We start from the raw sequence: 18,268 nt of genomic DNA on the forward strand, positions 1-18,268 counted from the left end.
TATGATCATGGCTGATCATCCAACTCAGTAACCTGTTCCCGCTTTCCCCCCATATCCTTTGATCCCTTTCTCCCCAAGAGGTATATCTAACTCCTTCTTGAAAACATACAATGTTTTGGCCTCAACTGCTTTCTGTGGTAGAGAATTTCACAGGCTCACCACTCTCTGGGTGAAGACATTTCTCCTCATCTCCGTCCTGAATAGTTTACCGCATATCCTTAGACTATGACCCCTGGTTCTGGACTCCCCCACCATCGGGAACATCCTTCCTGCATCTACCCTGTCCAGTCCTGTTAGAATTTTATAGGTTTCTATGAGATCCCACCTCACTCTTCTGAACCCCAGCGAATATAATCCTAACCGACTCAATCTCTCCTTATACCTCAGTCCCGCCATCCCGGGAATCAGTCTGGTAAACCTTCGCTGCACTCCCTCTATAGCAACAGCATCCTTCCTCAGAAGGAGACCAAAACTGCACACAATATTCCAGGTGTGGCCTCACCAAGGCCCTGTATAATTGCAGCAAGACATCCGTGCTCCTGTACTCGAATCCTCTCACTATGAAGGCCAACAAAGAGTAGTGTTAATGGATGTTTTTCGGACTGGAGGAAGGTTTGCAGTGGAGTTCTCCAGGGATCAGTGTTGGGACCCTTGCTTTTCCTGATATATGTTAATGACCTAGACCTTGGTGTACAGGGTACAATTTCAAAGTTTGCAGATGATAGGAAACTTGGAAGCATTGTGAACTGTGAGGAGGATAGTGTAGAACTTGAAAAGGACATAGACAAGTTGGTGGAATGGGCAGACAGGTGGCAGATGAAGTTCAATGCAGAGAAATGTGAAGTGATTCATTTTGGTAGGTAGAACATGGAGAGACAATATAGAATAAAGGGTACAATTCTAAAGGGGGTGCAGCAGCAGAGGGACCCGGGTGTATATGTGCACAAGTCATTGAAGGTGGCAGGACAGGTTGAGAGAGCAGTTAATAAAGCATGCAGTATCCTGAGCTTTACTAATAGGGGCATAGAGTATAAGAGCAAGGAAGTTATGTTGAACTTGTATAAGACACTAGTTTGGCCTCAACTGGAGTATTGTGTCCAATTCTGGGCGCCGCACTTGAAAGATGTGAGGGTATTGGAGAGAGTACAGGAGAGATTCACGAGAATGTTTCCAGGGATGAGGAATTTCAGTTATGAAGATAGATTGGAGAAGTTAGGACTGTTTTCCTTGAAGAGAAGGCGGAGAGGTGATTTGATAGAGGTTTTCAAAATCATGAAGGATCTGGACAGAATAGATAGAGAGAAACTGTTCCCACTCGTGAAAGGATCGAGAACGAGAGGGCACAGATTTAAAGTATTAGGTAAGAGAAGCAAAAGTGACATGAGGAAAAACTTTTTCACGCAGCAAGTGGTTAAGGTCTGGAATGCACTGCCTGAGAAAGTGGTGGAGGCAGGTTCAATTGAAGCATTCAAAAGGGAATTAGACAGTTAATGAAAAGGAAGAATGTGCAGGATTATGGGGAGAGGGCAGGGGAATGGACCTGAGTGAATTGTTCTTTCAGAGAGCCGGTGCGGACACGATGGGCCGAATGGCCTCCTTCTGTGCTGTAACAATTCTGTGATTCTGAGAGTGGGGAAGTGAGTGGCGAGTGGTGAAGGAGCAGCGAGTGGGGGAGTGAACAGCAAGGGTGCATTTGAGCGGGGAGCAGCCAGCGCAAGTGGGGTAGTGAGCAGCAAGCATAGGGGGCAAGACCAGTCGCGACTGGCAGGGGGTGGGGGGTGGGTGGGTTGGCAAGCACGCTGGAGTGAAGGGGTGGGGTGGGGGGCGAAGAGAAGCGATAGACAAACATCAAGTGTCACAACATGCGAAGGTTCTATCTGTCCCTGGTGTTATGAAGGATTGGTCTGGCCACATTGTCCAACTGAATGGAGCGTTCTGTGGCAATGTGGTATCATCTGACCCTCGTGGAAATGTTTGTGTAAAAAGCACCTTTGACCACTAGTCCATCAGGCCGTGGTCCACATGTAACGCCCTCGAGGCCCTGCAGGAAAAGGAGATGGTGGATCCTGTCGGATGGTTTCCTGAACAGACTGTCAAACTGATTTGGCAGAATGCCTCATTGCCAGAACGTTCAAACAAGCACCAAGATATAGCTTGGCTGGTGGTGAGAAGGGCCCTTCCCGTCAGATCCTTCCTGCACACCCAGAGTCTCTCTGCCTCTGCACACTGGCCCCAAGGCAGCTGTGGTGGGGAACAGACCGTTGCCTACCTCTTTCTGGAATGTGCCTTTGCAAAGCAAGTCTGGAAAGAAATGCATTGGTTTTTGTCGCGGTTCATTCTGAGCAGGTCCATAATGCAGGTCTCTGTGCTCCATGGGCTGTTCCCAGGGACACTCAACTGCTGCTGGAGGACCATCAACTTGGTGAAAGAGACTATTTGGTCTGCCCGAAACTTGCTGGCATTCCAGTGCAAAGAGCTGTTCACGACCAAGTGCTGCAGACTGGCACAGTCCAAGGTCCAGGACTACCTGCTGAGGGATGCACTAAAGCTTGGGGCAGCTGCCACAAAGGCTCAATGGGGAAAGGCCACTGTTTAAGGTTCTCCCACCATAGTATACCAAGGGGCTGGAACCCGTGTAAAACCTTCTTGGGCCAGATGCACCAGAGAATGTTTTGTTGGTGTGATACAAAGGTACATTGTAAACATAACCTGAAATGGCGACGGTAGTGAGGCACCTCATGTAGTGTATTGAAAGAAACGGATCTGAATGGCATTAAATGAAATGTAAAATTTGAATTGTTCTGTAATATATTTTTACAAATTTTATGAATAAAGTATATTTTGGGGGAAAAGGGCACGTTAGGGATCAGTGACAAACATTAGGACCATGTTTAGGATGTTAGAGTTAGGGACTGGGGTTAGGGATTATGTTAGTGTTTTGGGTCAGGGTATTAAAGTTAGGGTAAAGTAGATGCTGCCAGACCTGCTGAGAACTTCTAGCACTTCTTGTTTTTATTTCAGATTTACAGCATCTGCAGTATTTTGTGATTTTATTATTATTAAAGTTAGGGGTTATGTCGGCGTTTCGGGTTAGGGTGTTAGAGTTAGTGGTTGGGTTTAGCGATTATGTCGGCGTTTCGGCTTTTTTATTAATTCATTCATGGGATGTGGGCGTCGCAGGCCAGGCCAGCATTTATTGCCCATCCCTAATTGCCCTTGAACTGAGTGGCTTGCTAGGCCACTTCGAGGGCATGTAAGAGTCAACCACATTGCTGTGGATCTGGAGTCACATGTAGGCCAGACCAGGTAAGGACAGCAGACTTCCTTCCCAAAAGGACATTAGTGAACCAGATGGGTTTTTGCAACAATCGACAATGGTTTCATGGCCATCATTAGACTAGCTTTAAATTCCAAATTTATTAATTGAATTCAAATTCCACCTTCTGCTGTGGTGGGATTCAAACCCATGTCCCCAGAGCAATAACTGGGTTTCTGGGTTACTAGTCCAGTGACAATACCAGTACGCCACTGCCTCCCCGTGTTAGGGTGTTAGAGTTAGTGGTTGGGTTTAGCGATTATGTTGGTGTTTGTCATAAGGCGCGTCTGCTGCACGGGAATTCTGGGTAAGCACACCGGCATTGAAAACCCAAATTTTGTGAACTGATTATTTTTTATAACATCATATCAAGATTGGGTTCAAGGTATAACAAACAAAATGAATCAATAAATTACACAGAAACAGAAATATCCATGCCCTGCGTGATGTCACACACTTGCCCCCACTTTTCAGTTACTATCTCGTACCTCAGGCCCCAACCTGTCTGGTCTAATGTGCTAAATGTGAGGAGGAACTTCTCAGCCTGAAACTCCACAAAAAGAAAATAATTCTGTCTCAAATTTCCAAGAAGCGGTTTTTGACCAGTCTCAACTCCCTTAGGGAACCAGAATTCTATTGTAAAGAAGGAACTGGTCAGGGTTTGAAACTTATTTACAAGGGGTTCTAGGAATGGGGATCTGTCTTTATTTGGTCCACTCGAGACGTTAGACGATGGAGTGCCTCAAGTGATTATAGGGCTGGATTGTTGGGGCCATGATCTGTTTTACTTTCATTAAATAAACTGGCTGAGTGAATTTAAATTTAAATCAGGTTTGCAGGCGTGGTGTTCTATTCACACATCGAAGGTGAGAGAGATGCTGTGGGACACACGCCACATCCAGTAGCTCAAAGCAATTAACAGACTAGGTTTTGTGTTTAGTGATCCCGGGTGTTGTAACCAATACCTTCCCTGGATCCCAAGACTAGGTGAGGCACTCTGGAAGGTATGGGGAGCTGGGACTTGTCCATGAGAGTAACCGAAGGTATGAGAACTGAAATAATCTACAGTATCTCTCGTGAGAAAGGAGAAAAGGCCCAAAAATAGAACAAGTGCTAACAGGACATCAATTAGTCTCCTCTTAGAGAAATCTGGAAATTGACACTCTGTGTTTGACTCAAAACAGATTTATTTGATAAGTATGCTGAAAATTAAACTCCAGCCTAGTTATTGAATCCACTAGCATCAGAAACAAATCCCAACTGTCAGAATGAATATGGTTCAGTCCTGAATAGAAGTAGATTATATCATTATCACATTGCTGTTTGTCGGAGCTTGCTTTGCACAGCTGCCGTGTTTCCTACTTTACAATGGTCACTATGTCTTAAAAATACTTTAGGATACCCTGAGGTCATGAAATGTTGGTTTCTAATATCAATAACCCTTACTGAGCTTAACTTGTGCTCTACGGTACCTCTTTCACCTTTGATGCATGAATAGAGCATCACACTTGCAAACCTGTTTTTCAATTTAACCCCAAAGTATTGAACAAGAAATGAATAATAAACTGATCACAGCCCCATCCTCCAGCTCTATACTGACAGGAGAAATTCTGCTCTGTAACTCTAGGAAGAGGCTGTGTAAACATTGAATATAGATAATCACAAGTAGACTTGAACTATTTGATAGACGAGCTGTTCAAAGCTGTTAACTTGCCAGCTGTCAAAGGAGTTATTCTTAATCTGACCAACTTCTAACCTCAGACTCTGGTCCCGGTGTAATTAATATTCAGCCTCCATTAAAGTTGATTTACAGTGAATCACTAACGTTTAACGCTTACTACTCGTTTTGTGAAATAGCTGTCCATTAGTGATTTGCTGCTCAACTGCTGGAACACTCTGATTACATTTATACATGTCTGTACACTGTTGCACTGTTGTTTAAACTCTCACTGCACTTATACATTTCTATAAACTGCGAGAACTCTCAAACATTTATACATATCTATAAGGTGCTGTATAACTTCCATTACTTTTATACATGTCTATAAACCGTCCATGTGCCCAAACGTGATCATAAATTATGAGTTGTAACCAATAAAGTGTTTAGGGCTTGTGTTGTGGTCTGGTTTGGTTTCTTCCTTGGTGATTTCTCAAGGAAAAGTTAATTTACTCACTCTGCAGCTTGAGAGGAATCAGACTGAGATTTAATAAACTGAATTTATCCTGTTCCAAACTGGGTTCAGTGTAAAATAGTTTGGGGAGTCAGGAATCATTCATCAATCAACCTACGCTGGCAGGAAAAACCCCAGACAGTTCCTTAGTAAGGACTCCTCTGGTTCCTCACTATATACTTGACAGGATATTGAAACCCAGCTTTCTTATAGTTCAGTCCTAGAGGCCCCATTCTCTGAGCCTACAACCTTCAGCAGGGTAACAGATAGAATCATTGAAAAATTACAGCACAGAAGGAGGCCATTCAGCCCGTTGTGTCCATGCTGGCCAAAAAAACCAGCTGCCCAATCTAATTCCAGCTTTCAGCACCTGGTCCATAACCTGGCAGGTTACAGCACTTCGGGTGCATGTCCAGGCACCTCTTAAAAGAATAAGGAACTTCCTCCACCACTATTCCTGGCAGTGAATTCCAGACACCCACCACCATCTGGGTGAAAAGGTTTTTCCTCATGTCCCCTCTAATCCTTCTACCAATCACCTTAAATCTCTGCCCACTGGTAATTGACCTCTCTGCTAGAGGGAACAGGTCCTTCCTGTCTACTCTATCTAGGCCCCTCATAATTTTGTATACCTCAATTAAGTCACCCCTCAGCCTCCTCTGTTCTAAGGAAAACAACGTTAGCCTATCCAATCGTTCTTCATAGCTGCAACTTTCAAGCCCTGGCAACATTCTTGTAAATCTCCTCTGCACTCTCTCCAGAGCAATTATGTCCTTCCTGTAATGTGGCGACCAGAACTGTGTGCAATACTCCAGCTGTGGCCTAACCAGTGTTTAATACAGTTTTTTTAATTCATTCATGGGATGTGGGCGTCACTGGCTAGGTCAGTATTTATTGCCCATCCCTAATTGCCTTTGAGAAGGTGGTGGTGAGCTGCCTTCTTGAACCGCTGCAGTCCATGTGAGGTAGGGACACCCACAGTGCTGTTAGGAAGGGAGTTCCAGCATTTTGACCCAGTGACAGTGAAGGAACAGTGATATAGTTCCAAGTCAGGATGGTGTGACTTGGAGGGTAACTTGCAGGTGTTGGTGTTCCCATGCATTTGCTGCCCTCGTCCTTCTAGTTGTTAGAGGTCACGGGTTTGGAAGGTGCTGTCTAAGGAGCCTTGGTGCGTTGCTGCAGTGCATCTTGTAGATGGTACACACTGCTGCCACTGTGTGTCGGTGGTGGAGGAAGTGAATATTTGTGGATGGGGTGCCAATCCAGCAGGTGCTTTGTCCTGGATCGTGTTGAGTTTCTTGTTCCAGCATTACAACCCTGTTTTTGTATTCTATACCTCGGCCAATAAAGGAAAGCATTCCATATGCCTTCTTCACCACTCTATCTACCTGGCCTGCCACCTTCAGAGACCTGTGGACATGCACTCCAAGGTCTCTCACTTCTTCTGCCCCTCTCAATATCCTCCCGTTTATTGTGTATTCCCTCGCTTTATTTGTCCTCCCCAAGTGCATTACCTCACACTTCTCTGGATTGAATTCCATTTGCCACTTTTCCGCCCACTCAATCAACAAAGTGATTCTTGACAACGCAGCCGGCCGCTGACATCATCAGACTGCGCCAAGATGTGCACATGCGCAAACGGGCTCCTACTCTCTGCGCGTGCGCTGCGTTCCAGATTGCCAGGACTGGTTGGCGCATGCGCAGATGACGTCATAGACCTTGGTGGCGGTGGGTGCGGTCTTCCCCTCCCCCCCTACCCTGCTCGCTCTCCCCCACCCTGCTCGCTCTCCACCCCCACCCCTGCCTGCCTGCTCTCTCCTCCCGCCCGCCTGCTCGCGCTCTCCCCCTCTGTCTGGCCATTGTGTGCTGCCATGTGTTTACTTTGCCTTTGTGTGATTATTTGAGCAGCGCCATCTTTAGTCTTGGCAGCTGCCTGAATGTTGCAGACTGTGACGTTTTAGTGGCACAGGCTGCATTTGTGCATGTGCCAGTGCAGCGCCACCTAGTGGTTGTGTTGTCAGCAAACGCAGCCCTCAACGAAACCATTGATATAATTCTGGAGTGTACAGCTATCCTCTTCACTATCAACTACACGACCAATTTTTGTGTCATCAGCAAATTTCCCAATCATGCCTCCCACATCGGGAGATAGGGTGGATGAGGGCAGTGCAGTGTCTGGACGTTTGATAATGTACTACTTATTCAGCTTGTTAGCAAAATTGAAGCCCATGGAATAAAAGGTGCAGTAACAGGAGGAATACAACTGTGGCTAAGGGATAGAAAACACAGAGTTGTGATGAATGGTTGTTTTTCAGATGGGAATGAGGGAGACAGTGAAGTTCCCCAGGCTTCAGTACCAGCATCACTGCTGTCTTGATTTACCTTAATGACTTGGACAGGAGAGTACAGGACACAATTTCAAAATTTGCAGACGACATAATACTTGGGACTGTGGTAAACAAAGGGGAAGATAGTCATAGATTTCATGTTCCTTACATTACAACAGCACCTACACTTCAAAAGGGCTTCATTGGCTGTAAAGTGCTTTGAGACTCCAGTGGTTGTGGCAAGTGCTATATAAATGCAAGTCTCTCTTTCAAGAGGACATAGACAGGCTAGTGGAATGGGTGGGGATATACCAGATGGAATTAAACTTAGAAAAATGAGGTGATGTATTTTAGTAGGAAGAATGAGGATAGACAATACAAGCTAAACGGTATAATTTAGTTAGGATTTGCAATGCACAGCCTGATACGGTGGTGGATACAGATTCAATAATTGCCTGCAAAAAGGGAACTGGATAATACTTGAAGCAGAAAGAAATTGCAGGTGGGTGTGGAACAAACTGGATTTGTTCTTCAAAAGAGTTGGCACATACTCAATGGGCCAAATGGCCTCCTTCTATGCAACATTATTCAACGATACTTACAATTAGAACCATAGAATCATAGAAAAAGTACAGCACAGAAGGAGGCCATTCAGCCCATCGTGTCTGTGCCGTCCAAATAAGCTATCCAGCCAAACTAATCCTACCTTCCAGCAGCTGGTCCATAGCCCTGCAGGTTACAGCACCTCAGGTATATCTCCAGGTACCTTTTAAAAGAATTGCTAGAATTCTAGAGAGCTGGGACCTCCCGCAGTGTCCTGTTTCCATATGGTTCTTGCTAGTTGTGGCAAAGTTGGGGGCCGAGTTTCTTTTCAATCAACCAATTGTACAGCTTGTTGGGACATGCATTTCCTGAGATTGTGTTAAACCAGCTGCAGCCACTCAACTATCTTCCTCTTTCCTGCTCAGACATGTCCTGTTTTTTTGCAATGGTTTCTAACTGTCAAAGCAGTTTTTAAAATACATTGTTCTCTGTTTATCTGTCATGTGGGGTCTGACTCATTCCTCCTTATCAGTTGTTTTTGGATTGTATTGCTGTTTTGTACTTGTTTAGATATTTCTGCACCAACTGTTATTTTTTCATTTCAAATTCATAATGACTTACTGGTTCCCTCTCCCTCTCCTCTCCTGAAGGTGCTGACTCTGTCTGGGTTCAGTTCTACACTCACTGGTTTCCCCCCCACCACCCCACTTTCTCTCTCTCTCTCCTCCCCTGAAGGTGCTGACTTTGACTGGATTTATTTCTACAGTTACCCTCCAGTGTCTCACACAAGTGGCCAATATTACAGACACCGAGTCTCCAGGCCTTAAGACCCCTGGGCATCTAACATCGGAACCCGATGTTACCTGATGCTACATTTCAGGTCAGGAAAACATGGTCCCTTTAACTATCGTGAGTGGAAACCATGTCTGTCTCTTTAAGAGCTGCCCTCATTCCCCATTTCCTTAAATATCTGAAACTAGGAATAATAAATCCAAGCCATTTACTCATAACAGCTTCTTAAGGGCAATTAGGGATGGGCGATAAATGTTGGCCTTACTGATGACACCCTCATCCCATAACTAAATTAAGAAAAATTACAAGGAGAGGTTACACAAGTTAGAGTCGTATTCCCTGGAATTTAGCAGGTTATAGTAGGATTTGATCAAAGTTTTCAAGATATTAAGAGGATCAGATTGGGTAGAGAATAAAACTGTTTCTGCTAGTTGCTGCCCAGGTTAATAGGGCTGTTAAGAAGGCATATGGTGTGTTAGCTTTTATTAGTAGGGGGATCGAGTTTCGGAGCCACGAGGTCATGCTGCAGCTGTACAAAACTCTGATGAGACCGCACCTGGAGTATTGCGTGCAGTTCTGGTCACCGCATTATAGGAAGGATGTGGAAGCTTTGGAAAGGGTGCAGAGGAGATTTACTAGGATGTTGCCTGGTATGGAGGGAAGGTCTTACGAGGAAAGGCTGAGGGACTTGAGGTTGTTTTCGTTAGAGAGAAGGAGGAGGAGAGGTGACTTAATAGAGACATATAAGATAATCAGAGGGTTAGATAGGGTGGATAGTGAGAGTCTTTTTCCTCGGATGGTGATGGCAAACACGAGGGGACGTAGCTTTAAGTTGAAGGGTGATAGATATAGGACAGATGTCAGAGGTAGTTTCTTTACTCAGAGAGTAGTAGGGGCATGGAACGCCCTGCCTGCAACAGTAGTAGACTCGCCAACTTTAAGGGCATTTAAGTGGTCATTGGATAGACATATGGATGAAAATGGAATAGTGTAGGTCAGTTGGTTTCACAGGTCAGCGCAACATCGAGGGCCGAAGGGCCTGTACTGCGCTGTAATGTTCTAATTCTAATTCTAAATATTAAAATATGTCTCCACTCCACCAGGTTGATTTCTTCAAATAGTTTGAACAATTGGCTATGGGATGTTGAAGTATTTCTGGGTTGTGTAAAGACCATTCAGAGCCGGGAGGCTCCTTCCGGGTTTCACACAGACAAAGACTGGACTCCGATCCACTGAACTCACTGGCAGAAATCCAGGCCCTCTCCACTGCCATTGGATAGATCACCACCACAAGGAGCCAATCACAGCCCAGATCCACACTCCCGATTGGTGAAAACTGCTGTCGATCATCATATCTCAATCGGTTCACAGAAAATAAATATCCTGTAGTTAAAGTAATAACTGTTGTAAACACTATCGACAGGGTGCATTGTAAGAAGGGAATTTTCTGACTGGAAACTCAAAGAAAACATCACATCAAGATCTGACAGAGCCACTCAATTCACCAGGACCTGAATATCTCAGAATCGCAGAAATATTACAGTGCAGAACGCAGCTATTCAGCCCATCATTTCCACACCGGCTCCCCGAATGAATAATTCACCCAATGCCATTCCCCGCCTTCTCCCCATAGCCTTGCCCATTCTTCCTTTTCAGATAACAGTCTAATTGCCTTTTGAAGGCCTCGATTGAACCTGCCTCCACCACACTCTCAGGCAGCGCATTCCAGATCCTAACCACTCACTGCATGAAGATTTTCCTCATGTCACTTTTGCCAATCACTTTAAATCTGTGCCCTCTCGTTCTCGATCCTTTCATTCGTGGGAACAATTTTCCCTAACCACTCTGTCCGGACCCCTCATGATTTTGAATACCTCTATCAAATCACCTCTCAGCCTTCTCTTCTCCAAGGAAAACAGTTCCAACTTCTACAATCTATCTTCATAACTAAAGTTCCTCATCCCTGGAACTACTCTCGTGAAATTTTTCTGTACTCTCTTCAATGCCTTCACATCTTTCCTAAAGTGTGGCACCCAGAACGGAATGCAATACTCTAGGTGAGACCAAACTAGTGTCTTATATGTGTTCAACATAAATTCCTTCCTCTTGTACTCTATGCCCTATTAATAAAGCCGAGGAAACTGTATGTTTTATGAACTGCTTTCTCAACCTGTCCTGCCACCTTCAATGACTTATGCATATATACTCCCAGGTCCCTGCACCCCATTTAGAATTGTACCCTTTATTTTATATTGTCTCTCCATGTTCTTCATGCCAAAATGAATCATCTCACATTTGTCTGCATTGAACTTCATCTGCCACCTGCTTGCCCATTCCACCAACTTCTCTATGTCCTTTTGAAGTTCTACACTTTTCTCCTCACAGTTCACAATTGTTCCAAGTTTCTTATCCACAAATTTTGAAATTGTGCACAGTACACTAAGGTCTAGGTCATTAATATACATCAGGAAGAGCAAGAGACCCAACACTGACACCTGGGGAAGTCAACTACAAACCTTCCTCCAGCCCAAAGAACATCCATTAACCACTCCCCTTTTTTAAAATTCGTTCATGGGATGTGGGTGTCACTGGCTAGCCCAGCATTTATTGCCCATCCCTAATTGCAACTTGAGAAGGTGGTGGTGAGCTGCCTTCTTGAACCACTGCAGTCCATGGTGTAGGTACACCCACAGTGCTGTTAGGAAGGGAGTTCCAGGATTTTGACCCAGTGACAGTGAAGGAACAGCGATATAGTTCCAAGTCAGGATGGTGTGTGGCTTGGAGGGGCACTAGCAGGTGGTGGTGTTCCCATGCATCTGCTGCCCTTGTCCTTCTAGGTGGTAGAGGTCATGGTGCTGTCTAAGTAACCTTGGTGAATTGCTGCAGTGCATCTTGTAGATGGTACACACTGCTGCCACTGCGCATCAGTGGTGGAGGGAGTGAATGTTTATCGATGGGGCGCCAATCAAGCAGACTGCTTTGTCCTGGATGGTATCGAGCTTAAGTGTTGTTGGAGCTGCACCCATCCAGGCAAGTGGAGAGTATTCCATCACACTCCTGATGTGTCCCTTGTATATGGTGGACAAGCTTTGGGGAGTCAGGAGGTGAGTTACTCGCCGTAGGATTCCTAGCCTCTGACCTGCTCTTGTAGCCACGGTATTTATATGGCTACTCCCAGGATGTTACAGTCATTAAGCCAATTTTGTATCATTAACCTTTGGATATAGGAGCAACATCAGCCAGAGTTGTGAGGAACAGTGCTCGCGTTCCGTATGAACACACCTTCAACATGTCGTCTCACCTCATTTAGCGAGCGGGACACTGCGAGAGCGGAGACGGAGTATAAAGAGACAGGGAGACAGAGCGACTGTTCATTCAGTGAGCGGGACACAGCGAAAGCGGAGCCGAAGTATAAAGAGACCGGGTGAGAGAGAGAGAGAGAGTTCATTCAGCGAGCGGGAGACAGCGAGAGCGGAGACGGAGTATAAAGAGACCGGGTGAGAGAGACAGAGAGTTCATTCAGCGAGCGGGACACAGCGAGAGCGGAGACGGAGTATAAAGAGAGCAGGAAACAGAGTGAGAGTTCACTCAGCAAGCGGGACACAGCGAAAGCGGAGCCGAAGTATAAAGAGACCGGGTGAGAGAGAGAGAGAGTTCATTCAGCGAGCGGGACACAGCGAGAGCGGAGACGGAGTATAAAGAGACGGGGAGACAGAGCGAGTGTTCATTCAGCGAGCCAGTTTACCTTCCAGGAGCAGTCCAGGCGCGCCAGACTTTTGAAAAAAAAGTCAACAGTGACATCACAGGAAAGCTGCAAGGTGATTGGTTGGTGAGTAACAGCTGTTAGGGAATAACTCTAAATAGTTGGTTTCGTAACTAAAGTAAAGAGAAAGTTCTACAGTTCTTTTTAATATAGTAGGTTTTTTGTGGGGTGGGAGTCAAAGTACCTAGTGTAAATCTAAATTTTGGGTAATTTAAGGGAGAAAAACAGAGTGAAAGTTAAAACGATGAATGTCATCACAGTAAAACCACAAGTTCATTGGTTGGTAAGTAACTGCTAATTTGAATTACCTATTCTAAGTTGATTTCAAATTAAAGGTGAATAGGAGAAATATTTTACAGATTAAAAACTAGAGACCAGTCGGAAATTTAAGAAAACAAATTAAAATCTAATTAAATAAAAGAGATGCAGGGCCAGGTGACGTGTTGTACCTGCATGATGTGGGAGCTGGTGGATCCCATCGTGGTTCCTGGTGAACACATCTGTAGCAAGTGTTGGCTGCTCGAGGAACTCCGGCTCAGAGTTGATGAGCTGGAGTCTGAGCTTTGGACACTGCGACACATCAGGGAGGGGGAGAGTTACCTGGACGCTGTGTTTCAGGAGGCAGTCACACCCCTTAGATTAACTACCTTGAATTCGGCCAGTGGTCAGGGACAGGAGGGTGTGACTGAGTGAGGCAGGTAGAGGGATCCAGGAGGTAGTGCTGCAGGAGCCTTAGCCATTGTCCTTGTCCAACAGGTTCAAGATTCTTACTCCCTGTGTGGATGAGAGCAGAGAATGTAGGGAGGATGAGCAAACTGACCACTGCACTGTGGTCAAGTGGGGGGAGAAAAGAGAAATGTAGTTGTAATCAGGGATAGTATAGTTAGGGGCATAGACATTGTTCTCTGTGGCCAGGATCGAGAGTCCCGAAGGCTCTGTTGCCTACCTGGTGCCAGGGTTCGGGATATCTCATCTGGGCTCAGAGGAACTTGGAATGGGAGGGGAAAGATCCAGTTGTCGTGGTCCATGTTCGTACCAACGATATAGGTAGAATGAGGTTAGAGGTTCTGCTGAGGGAATATGAGCAGCTAGGGGCTAAATTAAAAAGCAGAACCAAAAAGGTAATAATCTCCGGATTACTACCTGAGCCATGAGCAAATTGGCAAAGGGTCAATAAGATTGAAGAGATAAACGCGTGGCTCAAAGATTGGTGTGGGAGAAATGGGTTCGAATTCGTGGGACATTGGCACCAGTACTGGGGAAGGAGGGAGCTGTTACGATGGGACGGGCTTCACCTGAATCATGCTGGGACCAGAGTCCTGGTGAATCGTATAACTAGGGCTGTAGATAGGGCTTTAAACTAAATAGTGAGGGGGAGGGTTCAGTTACATGGAAAAACAGGAAGTTAAAGGAGAAGGTAGGAGTGCAGGTTAGTGGTGAGGCTGATTGTTACCAAACTGCAAGAAGTATACTGGTTAAACCAGAAGAGAGAAGTAATAAACAGGCGAATAAAGCATCAGTGCTGAGGGACAGGTTAGGGGGTATAGCCCAAATAAGAGTTCTATATACAAATGCACAGAGTGTAAGGAATAAACTAGATGAGCTGCAGGAGTAAATTCACATGGAAGATTATGATGCGGTGGCCATTGCGGAGACGTGGCCGCAGGATGGTCGGGACTGGGAACTAAATATACCTGGTTATAAAGTTTACAGGAGGGACAGGGAAAATGGCAGAGGGGGTGGAGTAGCCTTACTGATTAGAAATATCATCTCATTGATGAGGGAGGATATAATGAGGAGAAAGCATCCAGTGGAGACCTTATGGGTGGAATTGAGGAACAGAAAAGGATCTAAAACTGTAATGGTGTTGTGTATAGACCTCCTGGTAGCAGTTCTGAGGTGTTAGATTGTATAAAGGCACAAATTAGGCAAGTGTGTAACAAAGGCAGAGTAGTATTAATGGGGGATTTTAACTTACACATAGATTGGGAGAGGCAGACTAGCACCTGTCGGAAAGGTAGTGAATTTCTGGAATGTGTCCGGGTTAGTTTCCTACAGCAATATGTCCTAGATGTAACAAGGGGACAGGCAATATTAGATTTAGTTATGAGTAATGAGCCAAATTTAATTAGTAGCCTAACTGTACGTGAACATTTATCAAATAGTGATCACAACATGATCGAATTCAAGGTAGCGTTTGAAAGTGAAAAGCACGAATCAGCTACTAGAATTTTAGACTTGGGTAAGGCTGACTTTACTGGGATGAGACAGAGACTGTCCACAGTAAACTGGGTAGATCTGTTAATGGGTCAAACGACTGAAGAACAGTGGAGAATATTTAAAGAAACATTTAACGAAATACAGAGCGAGTATATACCCGAGAGGAAAAAGCTCCACTTCACAGAAAAAACAGCCATGGACAACGAAAGAGATTAGAGATAGCATAAAACAAAAAGAAAGGGCTTACAAAAATGCAAAACGCAGCACAGATCCGGCCGAATGGGATCGATACAAAGACCAGCAAAGGGTCACAAAGCAGCTTATAAGAGCTACTAAAAGAGATTATGAATGGAAACTTACAAGGGACATCAAAATCAATAAGAAGAAATTTTATTGTTACATAAAGGGAAAACGGGTGCTCAAGAGCAATGTAGGCCCACTAAAAACTGAAAATGGAGATATTGAAATTGGTAATGGGGAAATGGCAGACATGTTGAACAATTACCTTGCCTCAGTATTTACAGCTGAAAAGGAGGATAACTTGCCAGAAGTCCGAAAAAATTAATAGGACTTAACACAATTAACGTAAGCAAAACATCAGTAACAAGGAAATTAATGGAACTAAAGAGTGAGAAATCCCCAGGACCTGATGGTTTCCATCCGAGGGTGTTAAAGGAAGTAGGGGAGCACATTGTAGATGCCCTAACTATAGTCTTTCAGAGTTCCCTAGAATCAGGAGTGGTCCCTCTGGATTGGAAAGTTGCACATGTCACTCCGCTTTTTAAGAAGGGTGAAAGGGGGAACCAAGGAAATCACAGACCAGTTAGCCTGACATCTGTGGTGGGCAAGTTGCTGGAGTCTATAATCAAGGATAGGGTGACTGAACACCTAGAAAAAATTCACTTAATCAGGGACAGCCAGCATGACAGGAAGGTCATGCCTGACAAATCTCATTGAATTTTTTGAAGAGGTGACTAAGGTAGTGGACAGCAGAATGTCCATGGATGTTATTTATATGGACTTCCAGAAGACAGTTGATAAAGTCCCACATAAGAGACTGTTAACTAAAGTAGAAGCCCATGGAGTTGAGGGTAAATTACTGACATGGTTAGAAAGTTGGTTGAGTGGCAGGCGACAGAGAGTGGGAATAATGGGTAAGTACTCCAATTGGCAGGATGTGACTAGTGGTGTCCCGCAGGGATCTGTGTTGGGGCCTCAATTATTCACATTATCCATTAACGACTTGGATGATGGCATAGCAAGTCATATATCCAAATTTGCTGATGATACAAAGTTAGGAGGTATTGTAGACAGCCTAGATGATAGCATAAAATTGCAAAGAGATATTGACAGACTAGGTGAGTGGGCAAAACTGTGGCAGATGGATTTCAATGCGGGCAAGTGTGAGGTTATCCATTTTGGACCAAAAAAGGATAGAGCAGGGTACTTTCTAAATGGGAAGCAGTTAAGTACAGTGGATGTCCAAAGAGACTTGGGGGTTCAGGTGCATAGATCTTTAAAATGCCATGAGCAAGTGCAGAAAATAATCAAAAAGACGAAAGGAATGCTAGCCTTTATATCTAGAGGATTGGAGTATAAAGACACAGAGGTTATGCTGCAGCTCTACAAAACCCTGGTTAGACCCCACTTGGAGTACTGTGAGCAGTTCTGGGCACCACACCTTAGGAAGGATATATTGGCCTTGGAGGGAGTGCAACATAGGTTTACAAGAATGATACCTGGACTACAGGGGTTAAGTTACGAGGAGAGATTACACAAATTAGGCCTGTTTTCGCTAGAATTTGGAAGGTTAAGGGGTGATCTGATTGAAGTCTTCAAGATATTAACAGGAAAAGACAGGCTAGATAAAGATAAACTATTTCCACTGGTTGGAGATTCTAAAACTAGGGGGCATAGTCTAAAAATTAGGACCAGACCATTCAGGAGAGATGTTAGGAAGCACTTCTTCACGCAAAGGGTGGTAGAGATTTGGAACTCGCTCCCACAAACAGCAGTTGAAGCTGGAACAGTTGTTAATTTTATATCTGAGACAGATAGATTTTTGTTAAGCAAAGACATTAAGGGATATGGGCCAAAGGCAGGTATATGGAGTTAGGCCGCGGATCAGCCATGATCTCATTGAATGGCGGGACAGGCTCGAGGGGCTGAATGGCCTACTCCTGTTCCTATCTTCCTATGTACCTGTGAGACTCATGTACCCACCTGAATCAAAAATGGAAATGTGGGCACTGTGGGAATGGATTCAAAGGGAGGTGGTGGCGTACTGATACTGTCACTGGTGTAAGATTATTAGGTTACTAAAAGTTGCGAACCAGTGTACTAATTGTTAAAATCCAGCTATTATAAACTAACAACTAACTTATCATAAAGTAACATTTAGCTTTATTAGAAGCCTTCTTCGGAGGATGGTAACCATAATTCTGTAAGTTTTAAGGAGCGAGAGTAACAGGGTAGTTGTTATGGGGGACTTTAACTTTCCAAATATCGACTGGAAATACTATAGTTCGAGTACTTTAGATGGGTCAGATTTTGTCCAGTGTGTGCAGGAGGGTTTTCTGACACAGTATGTAGACAGGCCAACCAGGGGCGATGCCACATTGGATTTGGTACTGGGTAATGAACCCGGCCAGGTGTTAGATTTAGATGTAGGTGAGCACTTTGGTGATAGCGATCACAATTCGGTTAGGTTTACCTTAGCGATGGGCAGGGACAGGTATATACTGCAGGGCAAGAATTATAGCTGGGGGAAAGGAAATTATGATGCGATTAGGCAAGATTTAGGATGCGTAGGATGGGGAAGGAAACTGCAGGGGATGGGCACAATCGAAATGTGGAGCTTATTCAAGGAGCAGCTACTGCGTGTCCTTGATAAGTAAGTACCTGTCAGGCAGGGAGGAAGTTGTCGAGCGAGGGAGCCGTGGTTTACTAAAGAAGTTGCAGCGCTTGTCAAGAGGAAGAAGAAGGCTTATGTTAGGATGAGACGTGAAGGCTCAGTTAGTGCGCTTGAGAGTTACAAGCTAGCCAGGAAGGATCTAAAGGGAGAGCTAAGAAGAGCGAGGAGAGGACACGAGAAGTCATTGGCGGATAGGATCAAGGAAAACCCTAAGGCTTTCTA

At 44.8% G+C, this 18,268-nt stretch overlaps 1 protein-coding gene across 3 annotated transcripts in view; it reads right to left on the reverse strand.

Moving 5' to 3' along the window:
• LOC137351426 (zinc finger protein 229-like) overlaps positions 1-18,268 on the reverse strand; it is a 60,076-nt gene that overhangs the window by 10,021 nt on the left and 31,787 nt on the right. Inside the window, exon 1 of one of the 3 annotated variants that reach the window (XM_068015872.1) lies at positions 8,521-8,641. The exons of the other annotated variants lie outside the window; for them this stretch is intronic. The gene's annotated coding sequence lies outside the window, so the exon portion shown is untranslated. Of the gene's footprint in view, positions 1-8,520; positions 8,642-18,268 lie in introns of those variants that run through there. 3 annotated transcript variants of the gene reach the window in all.

The sequence above is a fragment of the Heterodontus francisci genome, chromosome 36, assembly GCF_036365525.1.
Source record: "Heterodontus francisci isolate sHetFra1 chromosome 36, sHetFra1.hap1, whole genome shotgun sequence".
NCBI lineage: Eukaryota > Metazoa > Chordata > Chondrichthyes > Heterodontiformes > Heterodontidae > Heterodontus > Heterodontus francisci.